The sequence below is a fragment of the Rhinolophus ferrumequinum genome, chromosome 26 (assembly GCF_004115265.2).
Source record: "Rhinolophus ferrumequinum isolate MPI-CBG mRhiFer1 chromosome 26, mRhiFer1_v1.p, whole genome shotgun sequence".
Taxonomy (NCBI): domain Eukaryota; kingdom Metazoa; phylum Chordata; class Mammalia; order Chiroptera; family Rhinolophidae; genus Rhinolophus; species Rhinolophus ferrumequinum.
Genome location: NC_046309.1, coordinates 784,319 through 798,087, shown reverse-complemented (window position 1 = coordinate 798,087; position 13,769 = coordinate 784,319). Strand labels below are relative to the sequence as shown.

The 13,769-nt window shown below is 57.2% G+C and overlaps 1 long non-coding RNA gene across 1 annotated transcript; it reads left to right on the top strand.

The window, feature by feature from the left end:
• The first annotated feature begins 10,646 nt into the window (after window positions 1–10,646).
• Window positions 10,647–13,281, top strand: LOC117018223 (uncharacterized). The gene is made up of 3 exons (XR_004422189.1): window positions 10,647–11,264; window positions 11,649–11,727; window positions 12,869–13,281. It is a non-coding gene; the product is annotated as an uncharacterized LOC117018223 (long non-coding RNA).
• The last annotated feature ends 488 nt before the right edge of the window (window positions 13,282–13,769 follow it).

The window sequence follows — 13,769 nt, the reverse complement described above, 5'->3', positions numbered from 1 at the left end:
CAAATCATTGTGGTTAGTTCTGTTCTGTCCTAGGAAAACCAGGACTTCTCAGTGTGAACTGGTTTTATCACAGGTGTCATTGGTGAATACAGTGTGACAGTCAGATGTGCTAGACAGTGATCCTGTCATCTGAAACGCACTGTTAGAAGCTCCAAGCAGGCTGTGCCCCCTCCCATGTGTGCTGGGAGGGTGCCCGTGGCTGGTGGTGAGAGCCCGGGCTCTGCGGGGAGGGACAGTCACCTTGCATTACATTATTAAGAAAAATGATACCAAAGAGACATTCTCCCCTCCTCACTGTTGTGGCGCCTTTTTCTGTGTTCTGTTCCACTTTTTTCTTCTGGTAATTTCACGCTCCAACCTAAACGTTGAATTAAAGGGGAAGTTATCCCAGGCATTTCTCACAAGCTGTTATCTGCAAACAGGTGTTTGCTAGGTGTCCTGCAAAAGCTCATTGGGGAGCTTATCTCACCAGGGTGCCGACTCCACAGTGTGGTGCGCTCCTGCGTGGCCTGGCTCTGGGTGGCGCGGAGCCTCTGTGGCACACAAGCCTGCAGTCCGCTCAGTCGCACATCCCAGACACGGACCTGCTGGTGACAGGCCACACAGATGGAGGCGGGCCCTGCTGGGGTAGCAGCTCCTGAAGAGGGTGGTATGAGCTGGAGCAGCTTGGTGTTCAAGCTGCCTCGTACTTTAGAGAAGGACAAAGAGCTAAAGGCCCACAATGATGCGAGTGGCCTAGGAGCCTAAAAGCGGAGAGCAGAGCTGCAGTTTCGTGGATTTCTTACAGCCAGGACCAAAACACAGGCTGAGAGCAGTCAGCTTTCTGACACGTACACTCCAGGCCAGAGCGCATTCCGTCAGCAGCCACACACTGTGCCACACAGGACAGCAGCCTTCCCCAGAATTTGTTTTAGGGGGACATTTCTCCCCGAGTGAGGGGTGTGTAGTTGGGCTCTTTTTGGCTTCTGAAGGCTTGTTCCTAGCACTGCGGTGTGGCCAGAGTTGACGACGTCGGGAGGCTAGGTGACCAGCAGGTCCAGGCGGGAAGTCGGAAGAGAGTGGGGAGGACCGAGGCAGGCTGCAGGTGGGGGGCTCCCAGGGCCCTTGGTGGCCACGGCCCACTCAGAGGTCTCTGCTTCCAGAAAACTGAGGGTGAGCTCTTAAGCCCAGGCACTTATGTGTCTGTGAAAGGGGACCCTTACATACGGTGGCTTCCCAGGGATGTCGGGAAGCTGTGACGTAGGGTGCTTTGGACCTTACCGTATTATAACCAGCAGAAACTTGTCTGAGTCGCCTTCCTATGTGGTTTGACGTCACACATTGCAGATAGCACTGCAACTACAACCAGCACTGCACTGTAAGTGTGCTGCCCTGCAGGACCTCATTACTGCTTTGTCCCCGCAGAGCTGGCCAGAGGACAGTCGTCCTCTGTGTGCTGCCCTTTCGGGTCTGGTTCCAGAAGGGCCTTGGCAGTGCTGGCTGAGAGGGCGGCAAGGTGGGCTGCCCGTCGCTTGCCTACTTCTGCGTGATCTAATTGGCACCGTCATCTTCTGTCTGCACCGCCGGCAGCTCACTGTCATTTGTGGAGCGGTGGCTTTGCATTCCGACTAGTGCTGCACTTCCGCCCGGGCTGGCCTCCTGGCCTGGCCCGCCCGCCCCCGGGGGCAGAGCAAGACGAGATCCTTGCTCCTAAGGCAGTCCTTCCCTCTCCTCTAGGCAGAACTTTAGGTGCCTCTGTCTCTGAAAGAGCAGGAGCCCTGGTGACTCGGCACCTGGTGCCCTCCCAGGCCACCTGCCCTCGTGCTGACTGGGTCCCCTGCTTCCTTCCTTGTCCCCTCCTGTGGCCTCAGGGCACGGAGGGACTGGCTTCCTGCTTTCCTCAGGCACTTCTTTGCTCAATGTCACCTCTCCTTACCCCATTGTTAAAAACTACAGCCCCTCTGGCTCTCCTTCTGTCCAGTACGTTAGTATTTCACTCATATTTTTCTGCCCCCCACCGGAATGTAAGTGTCATTCTGGTAGGTGTTTGGTCAGTAAAGTGCTGTATACCAAGCTCCTGGAACAAATCGCAGCTCACAGTAGGTGCTCAGTAGTTATTCATTGAATGGATGTGCTTCATCTGTGGAGTGTTTTGCTAACCAAGATAAATTTAAAGTGAACACCGCGTTTATAAGCTTTTGGACTCTCTGTCCTGGGCCCGGTTAGATGCCCTCTGCACGTAGCCGCGATGCCCCAGAGCAGACCACCCCAGGTGCTGCCCCTCCACTGGGCATGTAATTTCTCCAGTGCTGTTGTTTGGCGCCTCTAAGCCCAATGAGGGCCTTTTCTCCTTCCCCCAGCTGTGGTCTGTGTTCCAGGCCTGCGACAGGGTCGTCGCAGGTCTGTGTGACTTCCTCTGGGACTCGCCCAAGTCCTGTCCAGTTTCTCTTAGTGACAGCACTCTGCCTGGCTACGTCCAGGAGCTAGTGACTGGTCACGAGGGTTGTCCTGCCTGTGTCTTCGTCATGAGGTGGCGACTGAAGCAGGAGGATAGAAGCAGGGCTTTTACCAAACGCTTCAAAAAAGGTTTGAGATGTTACAGAGTTAGCATATGAGCAAGCAGCTCCGCTTCTAGGTTTATACCCATGCAGTGGGCACGTGTCCACACAAAACGTGTCCACAGACATGCGGCAATGTGATGATAGCCCAAAGGTGGGGGGAACCCAGCACTCATCAACTGATGGGTGCATAAATAAAAAGATTTCAGCTGCTTCACGGCAAAGAAACCAGCAACAAAATGGAAAGGCAACCTACAGATGGGGAGAAAAGAAGTCAAACAGACGGTAAGTATTATATTTCTTCTTGAAAGGTCACCATGAAGAAGAGCCCGGGCTGTCAGGGTAAATAATTTCTGTAATTTTATAGATCAGATCAACTGTTTTCCTAATGTTTGAGTATCTCAGATTCCACAATCAAGACGGGACCTCATGGATTCCTCTCCCCGCTCCCCCTGAGGTCATGACCACACTCACCACTTGCCCATCCTGTTGGGGTCCCCAAGACCACCCCTGGGCCCGGTGACTCACTAGGACTCTGGACTGAAAGGTTCTGCTCTTGGCTGCAGTGTGTTATGGTGAAAAGGTGCAGATAAATCCGCAGAGGGTACTGACTCCAGGCGGTGAACACACAATGGGATTTATAGGTGATGTAATACAGAATTGTACACCTGAAATCTATGTCATTTCACTAACAATTGTCACCCCAATAAATTAAAAAAAAATCAGAGGGAAAGGTGGGGCAGGGTCCTGGTGGGACCCCACCCTGGAGCCCAGCGTCCAGGATTTGTACTGGGGTCAGGCTCGTAGGCACGCAGCACCCCCATGACCAGTCCACAGGCATGGAGGTTCTTACCGGGCAGAAAGTTCCCAAAGATGCCAGGTTTCTCCAGTTCCCAAGACCTTTGGGGGCAGCCCAGCCTCCTGAGTATCCTATGGCACAGCCACCATCCGTGACCAGGCCTTGTGTGGACCCCATCCTTCTAATTCCGTAGATGGATCTAGAGCCTTAGGTAGTGGAGGGCTGGGTGGCTCTGTGCGTGCTGGGCACCAAGGGGCAGGAGGCGGCACTGGCCAAGAAGACCAGTTCAGGCTTCCTGGGGGGAGGGGAGCATCTGGGAGCATCCTTGACGGATGTGCGGGGTTTCAGCAAGCAGGGGTGGGGCGGGGAGGGGCTCTGAGAAATGGAACCTGAAGGGGGCGTGGAGCCAGGTCCCCCAGGGAAGGCCCAGGCCTTCAGCTTGATGGGCAGGACTGTGGGGAGACACTCGTGTGACTTAAGGGTGTCGGGACGAGAGCCTGTCAGCACGAGAGGCAGTCGTGAGCCAACGCAGGTGTCTGGCGGAGGCGGTCACACCCACCATGCACTGTCAGTGTCAGCGTCTGCAGCCCGTGGCTAAAGCGGACTCAGGTCTGGGAGACCAACCGCTTATAAGTAAGTGCCCTGCGGTCGCCTCGTGGCAGCAGCCCCACGGAGTTGGTTCACTGCTGACCAGCCTGGGGAGCGGTCCGAGACATCTCTGACCCTGACCGTGGCCTGGTTGGGCGCTGGGCTCAAACCACCAGTAAGGACTAGGGTTTTTGTGAGGAGATGGAGTCATGAAGGCTGTGCTGGAAATGGCCAGGAGGCGGCTTCTGGTCATTGAGAGGGGCTCTGCAGGGCTGCGGGCCGCTGAGCGCGGTGCCCAGCTGGCCCAGGAGCCCAGGAGAGGACAGTCCTAACCCTTGGTCTCTGTCTCAGCTGAGTCGAGCTAATTCCCTGTGGCCACAGGGTCGGGTCACGTCCCACAAAATACTGCTGGAACCCACCACTGGGTCATGCCTGTGGCGGGGACCGACACCCACAGCCACTCACCAGATTCCACTGGGAAACGGGGTGGGAGCCCAGGCAGGGGGCGGAGGGGAGCGCGTTGGTGGCCTGGCAAGGTGGCAGGTGAGCAGCCCGGCAGGTCCAGATGCTGTGTGGCTTCACCAGGGGCGGGAGGCAGCGTCGAACGTGAAGCGGAGTCTGGACCGTGGGAACAAGGCAGCAGGGCCCGCCGGGATCAGGGACGAGAAAGGAGCTGGGGGTGCGGTCCGGGCCACAAGGGGTTGTAAGGGGACCCTGCAAACAGCGCTCTGCCCAGGAGTGGAGGGCCCTGCGGGGGAGGGTCCTGCTCCCGAGCTCGGGATGGAACCCCCATCCGCTCTGTGTCCCCGAGCCGCAGGTCGGGGACCCCCGACTCAGCCTCACAGGGAAGAAGGGCTGCAACGGAACTGGGAATGGGGGCCCCAATAATGGGCTCTGTTCCAAAGGGATGCTTCACCCCACGCTCGGCTACCCAGCGCCCAGGGGTAGGAGCCCCCAAAGGCGAGTACCTTGGAACCGGTTCCGAGCGCTCGGGTCCTGCAGGGACAAGTCAGGACCGCCCTGCAACATGCAGGTAGCATGGCCCACATGGGACCTGCTGCGAAAGGGGAAAGCCTGTGACTGGCACGCGCTGTCTGGGGCAGCTCGCTCCTGTCCTCGGGGCCTCCCTGCCAACCTGCAGTGTCCGGAAGGGAGCCAGCCGGGGCTGGGCCCGAGGCGCGGCGGTTCCTGATGTGGCCAGCAGAGGGCGCTGGGGCTCCACAGACGCGCGCGCACGTCACACGCACACAGGTACCGGTGTGTACGTGCCGGTATATATACATGCATCACTTCCCGTGCGGTTGATGAGGGGGAATTGAGCCTTTCTGTGGGGTCTGCACTAACTCCAGGTGTCAGAGCTGAATTGCAGGACACGCGGCGGGGGTAGCAGAGAACTGCTTCATGTGGGGGACCCACCCTGATGTTGGGAGCCCAGACCTCCAGCCCCCAACAAGCTGCAGACACGGGTAGGCCCTGGGGCCTCTCACTTGGGGAGGAGCTTCGTCATTTGGCCCCGACAAGCCTGGGGGGCAAGGTGGGGAAATGTGACCGAGATAGACCCGTGAGAGAGACTTGAGTCTGAGGAGGGCCCCCTGCCCCGGGGTCCAGCAGGGTCTCCACCTGTCTTGAGCACTGAGCCCACAGTGTCACGATCCACTGTCCACTCGCCTGTCTCTCCCATCAGATAGAGGTTCTGACTTGGGGGGCGTCTCCCCAGGAGACACCTGGTACCATCTGGAGAAATTCTTGGTTGTGGCAACTAGGGAGGGAGAGTAGTTACTGGCATGTGGTGGGGAAAGGCAGAGGTGCTGTGAATATCCAACAAAGTTAAGGCACCCCACAATACAGCGGTCAGCCCCAAGGGCCTGCAGCCTCCTGCCCAGCAGCCCTGCCCTGGGCCAGAACCTCGTGGGCTCCCTTCACTGAAAGGATGAATGAATGAATGAACGAATGAATGGTGGATGGATAGATGGAATGATGGATGATGGCCCAGTGAATGGTCTCCCTGTCTCAGCTCTCCCTTGCTGTGCCCGAAACGTCCTCGTCCCTGGGGACGAGGCCCTCTCTCAGACAGTAGCAGCGTGTAGTTTTCACAGGTGGCGTGAGACCAGGCCTGGTGGGATAGTAAAGTACATTTAATCTGTCGAGTAAACGGAGATGCCGTTTCAATTATTTACGTCTCTAGCAAAACCATCAGTCCCATTAAGTCAGCTGTCTGTGCGTACAGATCTGTGAACAGGAGGCTCAGGCCTGGGACAGACAAGCTCGCTCCTGCAGACCGCTGCAGCAGGCTCCTGGGCCACATGTCACTGGCACATCCAAGGGCCCAGCCATAGGTGGGGACTTCCACACAAGCGCCCTGCACGGGGTGTGGGCACCAGCCAGCCATGCTGAGGCCCAGGCACCAGCTGTAAGAGCCGCGTGCCCAGTGACACGGGACTGTCAGGCAACCAGTGACAGTACCTGGTAGCCTGTTTACCCAAGTTGTTTATCTGGAATTCTCACTTCACCGCGTCCTGTATTTTTTCTGGAGCCCAAAGCTGAGTATGCAGCAAAGACCCCAGGGTCCCAGCCTGCAGCCCACAACCCATCCAGGTGGACAGATAGGCAGGGGCAGCAGCCAGGATGACCTCCCTCTCGGGCCCATGTGACAGCCTCCGGGTCCTCCTGTGGGTCATGCCAGGGCTGGGGGCATGGGGATCAGCCTGACACGGAGGACCTCAGTCGGCGGGGGTGGGCAGCAGATGGCAGAAGTTACCTGGGCTGGTCTACCGGCCCAGCCCAACACCTGATGGGCTGCATGCCATCCTCCCTAGGGTGCTGAGCCCCGGGCCTGCTACAGAGACGCCCTCACGGGCCCCCTCCTGGCTGGGGGCAAGCTGCCCAGAGTCACCCTCGAGAGCACAGACAGCACAGACATGGCTCTCCACAGTCTCCTTGGGGACAAGGTCTGTGCCCTTGGGAGACCCCGGGGCTCCCTGGGAGTTCTGGGGCTGGTTTCTGAAGGTTGGTGGCTGCCGGGCTGCATGTGGAAATGCTCCAGGAGACACTAATTGGTACAAGGCCAAGGTAGTGGACGACAGGGGGAGACACTGGGCACCAGGAGGCAGGAGCTGCCCACCAGCCACTGGAGAGAGCGCTGCCCACCGCCCATGCCCGAGCAGAAGGCAGGACAGCTTCCTGCAGCAGCCGAGGCTCTGGGTGCAGGAGGACAACATGGCCTCAGAGGCAGAGCTGGGGACCAGGAGAGGCTCTGCTCAGCAGGAGGTGCTTGGGCCCGCCCCTCCTGAGAGTTCCACTCACGGAGCCCAGCCCAACACAGACAGAATAGCTACGTTTCTGAGGGGATGCTTCCAGAAGGCAGGGGAAGTGCTCATCCACAAGCAGACTGATGTCGTTCCAGCTCTGAGCTCAGCTTGTGCGTCCCGAGGATGATCCAGGGCCTGGCCAGGCTGACAGCCCTGCACAGAACCTCCAGTGTCCCCGCTGCTGGTCCCAGGGCCTCTCTCGGCTCCCTGGTGGCTTCCTACAGAGATCAATATCACATCCATTCAAGTAGGCAGGGCCACGGTCAAAGAGGTCTGAGTTTGTCCGCTGTGAGCACCCAGGCGGGCCCAGGACCCCGTGTGAGTGCAGCTGTGCTGGCTCCTGTGCAGATGCCTCAGGTGACAAGGTCGCTGTGGGCCTTGGGAGGGCTAAGCAGAGAAGCACCCCCCATGCCCCCCGAAACAGGTGCAGGAAGAGAAGAGCACAGGCTTCTTCATTATTCACGCCCCAGCTAAGGCTCCCTAAACAGCCAAGACCAGCAAGCAGCCTTCTATCCGACAACAGGGCACCCGCCTCAGGAGGTGGGGTGGGAGTGGGGAAGACCAAGCATAGAAAACCCCCTGTAGGTTCCAGAACATTCCAGAATGTTTGTGCATGTCCTGGGGTGTGGCCCTCATTCGGGAGGAGACCGGTGAGCTGTATGGGCAGGATCGGACTGGCCCTGCGGGGGCTGGACTGAAGGCAGGAGGTCCGGCTCCATCCACAGTGTTGGGGCAGAGGGGAGCAGGAAAGCACCAGGAGATCAGAACAGGGCTATTTACTCAGCTGCTCTGTGCCTCAGTTTCCCCTCCGTAAAATGGCGATGCAAAGACCCACCTGCAGACTGGTGGTGCGTCTTCATGAACACAAACCTGGAACGCCTGCACACAGCAGCTGTTCCCAAGCAGCGGCAATATTAGGAAGGGACCCGCAGATTGTCACTCACAGGGCAAGTCCTTGACTGGCAGCTACTCACCCTGCGGCTCTCGGGGAGGGTGAATCATGGCTGCAGCTGCCCTGGGTGGGGCCTCCGACTCGGTGACCTCATGGCATCGTCTTTAATTGCTCTGCCACTTCTGGGCCATGCAGATTTGCATCCAGGGCTCTGGACCCTCGGGCGGTCATTTCGAGGCTGTTTGCTGCGTAAAGCCAGGAGGTTGTCTCCCAGGCATGGAGTTCTCAGCCCTGCCTGGCCCTGTCTGTCCCCTTCTTCCTGCAGTTCTGCACCCACCCGGTGCCTGAGGACACCCTCTCCTTCTAGGCCTGTGTACTCGTATACCTTATCTGTGACTTATTCAGGGAGATGGCAGATAACCCGCCTCAGCCTGCTGTCATCCTGTTCTACCTACCTGGTCACGGCCATCCCCACCTTCGTGTCTTCCTAGAGGGCAGTGTCCATGTCCACTCACTTCACAGCCCACGGCCACACCCAGCACCAGACATTGTCAGAGTTCAAGAAACGTTTGTTGAGTGAACAAGGGACCTGTGATAGCTGGGGGTGGGGTGATGGAGAGCTGGAAATGAGGGTGGAGACAGGACATGGGTGACCCTTTAGTCACAAGTTCCTGACCGGTATTCATCTTCAAAATGTGGGAATGAGAAATCAGAATTCCTGAGAGTTACCAGATTCCAGAAATCATAAGTTGGTCTGTAGTTTTCTTGTACCACTTTATTTTCACGTCTTTAAGGAATATTGAGCGCCTATATGAGAGTGAGTCATTTTTCTGTGATAGGGTCATACTAACAGTTTTGGGGCTTTTCTTTTTTAAAAAGACATAAATGCACAGTTCACTGTGATTTAAAACAGCTCTGGCCACACCATGGTTGATTTCCTTTATCTTTCTTAAAATACTTGAACGTTCCTCAGACTGCGTTCGTCGCTGTGGATACCTGAAAAGCTGTTTCATAAGGAATATGAAGTTTAGCAGCATTTACAAGCTCTGGAGCCGGGTAGCATTCACACGTGTGGCGCTCAACCTGCCAGCAAGTGAGTGCCCAGCGCAGGTCTCCCCTCTGCAGCATGCCCTTCCAGGACACCGCGGGGTCCTGGACAGTGTGCCTGGGGAGTGGCTGGCCAGGGCTGCATTATGTGCAGGGGTGACACACCGCAGACAGGCTGGCACTCGCTCACGTTGTGACACAGCTCCTATGGGGCTGCCTGTGCCTCTGCCGGCTCCCCACTACAACTGACTGCCCGAAAACGTCCCTTCTGCAGCTTCCCATGCGACACCGGGGGTGCCCCCAGCCAGCAATGACTTTATGTCGATGATGAAGTTCTGATTCTGGCAGAATTATAGTCCTTTTTCCTAGTTTACCAATTTCTCAACTGAATTTTCTCAGGGTTCAGAAAAACACATATTTCCCAAGAGCTGCTGGGAAACAAGTTCTCAGGGAAACACATCTTGGAGCCCAGGCCTGCGGACCGGCTGGGTCCGGAAGACGAGCAGGTCACCTTGGGTCAGCGAGGGAACGGCCACAGTGGGGGCAGCAAAGGGCAGACACCAGACAAGCTGTTTGCCCAGGTCCCTCCCAGCCCAGGAACTTTCCTTGGGATCAGGAGAACAGTGGGCACTAAGACCATCTATTGGGCACAGAGAGAAGTGACAGGTGGGTTCTATTTAGATATGTTTTTTATTAAAAACATAAGAAAGAATTGAAGCTTTATCGATATTTAATATCTAGTTTTGCCATCGTGTGGAATTTGCATGCACAACCATTTTTATCCATCGATGTGTCCAGTCCGAGAGATTTAGAGACTACTGGCCACAGGCCCAGGTGGGGCCTGGGCGAGCACCTGGGCTGAGGCAACCTGTGCCTTCAGAGGGATCCCCGCCCAACAAGCCACACCTGGCCTGGCGCTGGGAACCTTGGCATTCCGCAGGCTGGTTGTGGTCAGGACTGGCGTGATGTCCCTGGGTGGCGGCCACCCGTGGGTCCCACCAAGGCAAGGGGCTTAGGCAGAGCTGATAAAAGGAAAGGAAACTTGTTCCCTACAGATCCAGCTTCCCACAGAAGCTGTCAAAAATGGACACTCGTTTCTCTGAGACACAGACGCTCTGCTCTTCAAACTGCTGCTGGAACAGCTGACCTCCCGACTCGGGCAACCCACCCCTGTCCCAGCCCAGTGCTGACAGTGTGTCCCAACGTGTCCCCTAAGCTCCCTCTCGCTGGTGCCGGGCGGCTCGTCCACCTGGAATCCTTGAGGGCCCACACTCCTCGTCCTGCTGCGAGGGGCCAGCCGTGCGGGTTGTGCTGCCCATGGCAGATTGTGAACGAGGTCCATACCCTCTTCTAGGACCCTCAGCTTACAGAGCTGCCCGTGCTCCCACCCGCCCTGCCTGCTCAGGAAAAGGCGCTGTACTCTGTCCCCTGGACACACCTGCATTTTAGGGGAGCTGAAGGACCTGCACAGCCGCACCTGCACAGGCAGTGGCGTTGCGGGAGGACCCTGTGCTTGAAAAGCAGCATCATCCATGACAGGCCATGCGCATGCCTGGCCTCTGCTCCATATTGAGTCCCTGCCTGATGCTCTTCGAGCATCCATGACAAGACAGCCTGAAACAACAGCTGTCAATGTTTCTGCTCACAGGACGTGCAGACACACGAGCGACCCAGGGGGAACTGGCTCCCGACAGAAGGATCCAGCAGATTTTAAGTGTTCCGAGAAGTGAGGTGTAGGTTTTTGCTAGGCTGTCACCTGGAGGAGACATTTGGGAGCAAGGCCGTGTGTGGTCAATACTGGCCCGAGGCAGGACGGCTCTCCCTGCTTCCTGGCTCATACAGACAGAGAAAAGCAGCAGATGGTGTCACAGGATGGCCCTGGACAAAAATGAATGAAAGTAGGCATTGCTGCTGGCTCCTTACAAAGCCCCGGAAAGAGCTGGAATCCTAAGGAGCTGAGGCTTTCTGTGAGAGCCTGTCTGTCCTGGCGTGACCTCACCGCTCCAGGCGCTTCTCTGAGAAGTCAGGGGATCTTGGTGCCACGCCCCCAGACCTGCGCTCTGGGAAGTGCCCGGCCCCTCCCAGCTCTGCAGGTAAGTCTCTTGCCTGAATGGGTCCCTCTGGGTCAGGTACGTGGCAAAACCCGCTTGTTCGTTTGTTTGCATTAACATGTAAATGACTGACAGCCTCCAGGGTACCTGGGAGACCTTCCCTAGGACATGGTGATGGGCGGGCGGCTGCACCTCCCGTCCTGGCTGGGATGGGTGGCTCGTTTATGGGCAGGAGGGCAGGGGAGGAGGGTGGAGCTGGACTGGTGGCGCTGAGTCAGTCAGGGCAGGACGGGCAGGCGGGCAGACAGGTTTGCCTGCCGTGCAGACGGCAGCCTCGGGACAGTGGGCGTGTCACCCAGCAGGACAGGCCTTTGAAGCTGGGCAGCCTGAAAGGGCTTCTGTCCCCCACTATCACCCCATCTGCAGGCTCTGTGCCTGAAACGCCACCATCTGTCACGTGGACTCGAGGCTTCAGAGGCTCCAGGTGAAAATGCAAGTGTTCCTGGTAAGAAGGCATGAGCCGCCCTGGGTCCTGGCCCAGCGGGTTCACCTGGGACGCCTGCTGGCCCAGTGGGCACCCGAAGCCCCTTGGACGAGGGTGCAGGTGGCACGTTCGGCCCCCATACACCTGTCTGGCCAAGGCCTTGGTCCTGCGGAGCCTTGGTTTTCTGACGAGGACGCAAGGTTGTGGGAGGAGCAGTGGTCATCCCTGCAGACAGTTGAGTGAGGCAGAGACATGTGCTCGCTGCTCATCTCTGCCTCTCTGCTGAGTGGGTGCAGGAGTGGGTGCTGCCAGGACACCACCGTCCTGTCTCATCAAGGTACTTCTGCCACAGGGTCAGAGGACAAGATGACATGGAAGAAGAGAGGCCAAACAGATTCCCGTTATCCAGCCGTAACAGGGAGGACACTGTGACACTTGCTGTGACAGATGCACCTGCAGGACACGCTCCGTGGACCCAGTCAGGCACAAAAGGACAAATCCTGTGTGACCCACTCGTGTGAGGTCCCCAGAGGAGTCACACTCACAGGGACAGAGAGGAGAATAGAGGTTCCCAGGGGCTGGGAGGGCGTGTGTGTTTCATGGGGACGGAGTTTACTTGGGAAGATGGAAAGTTCTGGAGATGACAGAGGTGATGACACAGTGTGAATGTACTCAGTGTCCCTGAACTGTGCACTTGAAATGGCTAAGATGGTGAGTTTTATGTCACGTGTATTTTACTACAGTAAAAAAAACATCCAAAAGTAAAGATAAAAAGCAGATCTGTGAGTGAAAGTGGCTGAGTAGAGTTGGAGGGGAAGGTGGGGTCAGGGGAGGCCAAGTCTCACTTTGGAGGAACTGCTGTGAACAGGTCCGGACCTGTGTCCCCCAGTGCAGGTGACATGGCTGCCTGAGGTAAGGGTGACGCCCAGAGCAGACCTCTGCCCAGAGGAGCAGCAGGGGCAGGCGCTGGAAGTGCAGCGAGCTGGCTGTCTGTTCTGGGGCGCATGCTTCTTGGGGCCTGGGGTGCTGAGGGGACCTGGCGCCACCTGAGCTCTGTCACCTCAGCAGGCCCTGGTCGAGGGTCCAGGTGTCTGAGAGCTCTTGCTCAAAGGAGCGCAGTTTGGCATTACAAAAATGAAAGTGCACATGTGCTTGTCCCCAGATCCCATTTCCAGCTCTTCACCCTGCAGACAGCCTTGGGCATTTGCTCCAAGAGCTGGTCACGGGCGATCCAGGCGTCCGCAGGCTGCGGCGGTAAAGCCAGAGGGTAAGTGTCTCCCCACCGGGCAGCAGCGTGGACAACGCGTGCACAGCAGCCTGGATGGTGAGAGACACTGAAAGACTGTCCTCCACGGCCTTGTTCCTCGTACGTCTCTCGAAGGGCAGATGCGAGACAACTGACCACGACCGCCGTTGGGTGGGGGACTCATTTGTTTGAATATTTACTGTGGGCTTCTGTTATTGTCACAACTTAAATCATTGTTTTTAAAAAGCATTATTCTTAAAAGGACATTATGGCAAAGACACATGTGACATTACAGGTAATGATGCCGAGGTGTGGACCTCCCGCTTCCTACCCACGTCTGCAGTGCCCGTGACGGGAGTCTGCTGTGAGTGAGCATGGTGTTGTGTGTACATGTGTGCACGTGCATGTGTGTGAATGTGTATGAGCTGTGAGTGAGCGTGTGTGAGTGTGCATACGTGAATTGTGGGTGTGCACACTCGTGTGTGTGACTTGTGTGAATTGATGTGCAAGACTACATGTATGTGGGCACGTGCATGTGAGTGCGTATGTGTTAATTGTATGAGTGATGTGTGTACGTGTGTGTGTGTCTGTGTACCTGTGGCCCAGCCCTGTCCTGGGGGAAAAGCATTTATGGGGTCACAGGGACAGAGGGCTCATGTGCTGTAAGTTGGCCCCACCTCCCCTCACCTGTGGGCACCTGGGCGGGAGCCCTGAGCTCCACGTCCCCATTGCAGAGGGGACAGCCATGGCCGGCAGAGGGGCACACAGTCACATGCTGACCTGCCAGCAGGAAGGGCTGCAGGGTCCCGTGACAGCA